Source organism: Pyxicephalus adspersus, chromosome 7, assembly GCF_032062135.1.
Source record: "Pyxicephalus adspersus chromosome 7, UCB_Pads_2.0, whole genome shotgun sequence".
Lineage (NCBI taxonomy): Eukaryota > Metazoa > Chordata > Amphibia > Anura > Pyxicephalidae > Pyxicephalus > Pyxicephalus adspersus.
In genome coordinates this window covers 72,395,427-72,400,607 of record NC_092864.1, presented here as the reverse complement: position 1 = coordinate 72,400,607, position 5,181 = coordinate 72,395,427, and the positions used below count along the sequence as shown (strand labels likewise).

Genomic DNA, 5,181 nt, shown 5'->3' with positions numbered 1-5,181 from the left:
GGGAACTTGTGTGCACCCAAAAATCATGTCATTTGTCCTCCTGAACAACAGTAAAGTTGAAAACCTAACTCCAAACCGACCTCAGAACAACTAATCCCTGATTGTAAGCTCTTCGGGCCAGGGTCCTCTCCTCCTCCTGTATCACTGTCTGTACTCGTCTGTCATTTGCAACCCCTATTTAATGTACAGCGCTGGGTAATATGTTGGCGCTATATAAATCCGGTTTAATATTAATAATAATCCCTGGGTCTGAAATCTGCAACTTTAGTTCTGGAACCACTGTGTTCTGCATGTCTGCTAATATACCACTTACAATTACACAGGTTGCAGCAATGGGAGCTAAGTAGCAGGGAGTCAGAGGTAAGTATTATGCTATGTGGGGCTGCACAGAAAGTTTTAGTATGGAATTCTTATTGCAATCATTATGAGGACCTGTATTTGCCTTGATCTCTGTCTCTTTTCAAGGAAGGGCTAAAAAGCCAAATCAGGTTCTGCAGCAATGCACATGTGCTAATAGTCAATGTCCCAAAAGGAGCAAGCATAATGAGCAGAGGGATGATCCCATTATCATTCCTCAGCTCCATCAGTGTTCTCCAGGTCCATTCAGCAGAGCTGGGGCCTTTCCAAGCTGTGCAGCATTTGCAGTAAATGTTGTAGTAAATGCAGAAAGGGCATTACAATCAGAATTTTAAAAGCATATAAGGCTACGTACACACGTACAATGGTTCTCATCCGATAATCGGCTCAGGGCCGATATTAAACCAGAATCTGGCCTGTGTGATCCCGGCGGATCCACTGATGATGGACGACGAACGATCGTAATGAAAGTGAAGGGGAGAGAGCACAGCGGGGTGCCGCTCTATCGTTCTCTCCTCTCCATAGAGCAGAACGGTGCTGTTTGTACAGAGCTCGTTCATGCATCGTGGAGTCTTTAGTTTTATAAGGATAAGTAAATGTGGAAAACATGTTTCTTAAGAAACAAGACCATTTGCATCTTTTTTCAGAAATTCCGTAGAATGTTCTGCTAAAAATGAATGTTCCCAGTAAAAACAGTCTGTTGAGTCTATGTCCTATGTGCATGCTCCCAAAGGATCGTGAATGAAAGGAAACGGTCTTTAGACAGTAGGTGTGCTGTACAATTTGTCTTGTAAACACACCAATATTGACATTCTGGCCCATTAATTCCTTCTGCCGCCTCATTCCTACTGCTGTGTTTTATATGTATTTAGGAAAACACCTTTAGAAGAAAATAAATAATTGCATTTGAAGGTGTGTTCTTCTCTGTCTAAGCAACATGTTTACATATGGTTAGTTATTTCATTTTGAAAACCTTGCAATGTAAATGTGCAGTTTATATTCCGTCTTATTTCTATCCCTACCTAAACAACATGTATTTACAGGTAGTCCCCGGGTTACATACGAGATAGGGACTGTAGACTTGTTCTTAAGTTGAATTTGTATGTTGAAAGTTCGTTCAACCAGATTGAAAGGCCTGTGGACAGTTTAGGACAACTGTTTCCCACTTATACATCAACTGGATACAGTACTGAGGATTATCAAACAAAGTAAAGTTGATTAAATTATTAGCAGCACTTGATTGAATTGTTGGAATTATTGGCAATAGTGTGGAAGTCTTTGGTTTTGACTTCAGACAAAAAGAATATTTTTATTATTATTAAACAGGATTTATATAGCACCAACATATAACGCAGCGCTGTACATTGAATAGGGATTGCAAATGTCAGACAGATACAGACAGTGACACAGAAGAAGAGGACCCTGTCCTGGAGAGCTTACAATCTAGGAGGTGGGGGAAGTAACACACTATAGGAGGGAGATATGGAATAAAGGGAAGTAGTGAGGGTTTTAAAGGACAAAAGAAGACGGGTGGGCAAGATTTATCGTTTAGCAGCATAATGCCACCACATTGCTATGGTGGTTAATTAGTTTAATTGCAGTTTATTGTACAGAACTCTTAAATGGAGTGCAGTAACAGCTGCGGTCACAGTGCTCACAATGACCATGGCTCTGAAAGTAGAAGCATGTGTCTTGTGGTCCCATACTGCTTTATTATCTTTCTAGGAGAAAGAATAACTTTCTAGTAAACCTGAACGTTAGTACAAAGAGCCCATCAGGGGAGGGCCACAAGGGAAGGACAATATTTGAGACAGAAGAAGACCCATCATTTTTTAATTTATTTGGCCCACTCTTCAGCTGGTGAATTTATGTAGATCCAAAATTCCTAGGCCTGATTTATTAAAGCTTCTCATGACCGGTGAAGATTATCATGGGAGAACATGGGTAATCCAACAAATCTGGAATAATAAACCTGGATAGAATTTGTCCAGAAGCATGAATTGTCTCAGCCAGTGACCAAACTCTATGGATGACAGAAAATACCTTAATATCTTAGAGTAGATCCATGATGTCACTGTTGCTCAAAAAGGTCCAGAACCAGGATCTGTGCCGTCTTCCCTTTATAAGGAAGTGGCTGGCAACAGGAAATTGCCTGAAGAAGGAGTTCCTTTTGGCTCTGCTCCCAGGTTCCCGGGGGTCCAGTCTGTGTCTTCTGTTCCTGATTTGCTTGTGTACTGACCCCAGCTTGACTATTCATGATTGCCTCCTGCCCTGACTATTGGCTTTTCTGACAATTCTCTGTCTCTTGCTCTAGCACTACGCTTTGTTCCTGCCTTTCATTCACCTGTCTTGGCCGGCATGGGATTGGCCGCAACCTGGCTGCAGCCTGGAGCAGAACATCCTCACCTCTGGAGGCTCTGGAGAAGACTGGACTGTTGCTTAGACTTTGCGCCCCGTCTTTACCTATTGGGCTGGTGACATAGAGGGTCCACCACCCTGCCCTGTGTCAGTGTGACAGACGCATTGTGGATGTGGTCTTTGTCAAAGTTTTACTAAATGGTAGATCAATCTGGCGTGGCTCAAAAAACCCCTAGAGCAGGGGTCGGCAAACTCCGGCCTTTAGGCCAGATACGGTCTAGCCGGTAGTTGGTTCCAGCATAATGGAGCCACGTGTTGCCAGCGGATCGGCCATGGGGTGTTAGGAACTATCGGAGCTGGAGCTGCCCCCTTGCAGTTGCTCCCCTATTTACCTCGGCTGGCATTGATACTTCCTCCAGTGCAGTAAATAGGGAACGCTCCCTGAAGGGAAATCCCTCTCCTCCACAATGCATACAGAGAAGAGGGATTTCACATCAGGGGGCGTTCCCTATGGCAGAGCCATTGGGGTGGGACCGGCCTAATGTGCCCCCATCCACCCCATAAATGGCCTAGTGGCCATAAAACTTTGCTGACCCCTGCCCTTGAGGAACCCTAGCATTCTGTGGGACCCTGGTTGAGCATGGATAGCCTAGATTATTCATCATAGTGTACATCTTTTTTTCATTGACTACAAAATGTGTAGTGGAATTGTGGAACGTTCCATCAGACAAGGAGAGCCACAAAAGTGGTGTCACGTGAAAGGTAGAAGGACAAAAGTGTCCTTCAAATTTTTCAAGTAATGAAAAAATAATAAAAAAATGAAAAAAAGTTTCAATTTTTCAAGTAATGTTGACATAACACAAATGCAGGGCTGGTTGAATGATGTTGCCTAAAACCATTTGTTGCTGGGGCCCCCTCACTTTGTGTGCCATTGGTCAGAGTGCACAGGAAACAGAGCATTAATTTAGGTATTATAAGGAGAATAAATTATTATATGTATTATATTTATTTGGGTTGATTCTCTGCTTTGGCTAATGGATGACTGGTTCTCTTAGTAGAGTGGACTGAGAGGATGCTGGTACTGCCAGTGTCTGTTCTAGATGTTGCTAATGCTGAGTTGTATGTTACATACTCATACCCCTGTACTCTATGTGCTAGGTTGTATGTTACATACTCATACGCTTGTATTGTCCTAAGTTGTATGTTATATACTTATATATAGCACACTTTGTACTAAGTTGGATGGTAAATGCACATACCTATGTACTGTATATGTTGTATGATACATACTCAGGCCTCTGCAGTCTATGTGCTATGCTGTATGTTACATACTCTGACCTCCATATTCTTTGTGCTGGGTTGTATGATACAAAGTCTAGACACTTTTCACTTCTTGTTGTGGTTGCTGATATGGGGAGAAGAATAAATAAAAGGTTTATTAGTGTTTTGAGGCTGAAATACTTGTTGGTAATAAAACATCCCATAAAACCATATTGGTATGTGGACTCATCTGCAGGTTGCTGCATGCAAAATTTGGATCCCACTTTGAAAATTAGTCTTAGACTTCACATTGTCCTGATCAATATCTTTGGTGTTTTTTCTTATTCCAGCAGTTTCTGTTCCCTGCCCTGCAAATATTGATGGCTGACTTTGCTTTGTTTTCCCATCAGTGTGTAACACAACCCTATCAAAATGTGTTACCAACAGTGCCACATAGTGGCTACAAATGGAATTACCGTATCAGAAATGTAAAAAGCATTAGGGAGTGCAGTTATGAAACTATTAGACATACGAGGATGTTTAGGTTTGCAAAATAGATTATAATTTTCCTGATCATGATATATGTAAAATAGATTGTATATAAAGTTTCGTGTGTAATTTGACATCTGGTAAAAGCACATATTGTCCTATAACTACGAAAGGGTAGCGTGGCCGAGTGGTCTAAGGCGCTGGATTTAGGCTCCAGTCATTTCGATGGCGTGGGTTCGAATCCCACCGCTGCCAGCTTAGTTTTTTTTAATTTACTTGTTATTTTTTATTATTATCATTTTTCTTATGGTATGTTTCTAAAATAACCTATTTTAGAGAATTTAAACTATGTAATAATATTTTTGTAGAAGTCCTCATACAAGATAATACCAACGAAGGGAACCATCAGCAGCAATCGGTAAAGAGAAATCCGAGGCGCGGTGTGCAGCGCCATCTAGTGGAATTACAGTCACTACACACCATTGTGAGGGAAAAAAAACTCATTTGTATTACATTTAACAATTGAAAATTGGTCAATTTTAAGTATAAGGGGGCATTTAACAGCGTCCTTCATTTTCATGAATAATATAGTTTACTACACGTTTATTAGAGTATTAGGAAACAGATATATTGTATCAAGGAAAGGTGAAAGCTCATATACATAAATCCAGTGTGGTTAGGGCCCAACCTAGGCCCTGCTCCCAGTAGGCCTGAGAC

General features: G+C 41.4%; 1 non-coding gene across 1 annotated transcript; it reads left to right on the top strand.

Moving 5' to 3' along the window:
• The first annotated feature begins 4,637 nt into the window (after positions 1-4,637).
• TRNAL-UAG (transfer RNA leucine (anticodon UAG)) lies at positions 4,638-4,719 on the top strand. Its single transcript has one exon. It is a non-coding gene; the product is annotated as a tRNA-Leu (tRNA).
• The last annotated feature ends 462 nt before the right edge of the window (positions 4,720-5,181 follow it).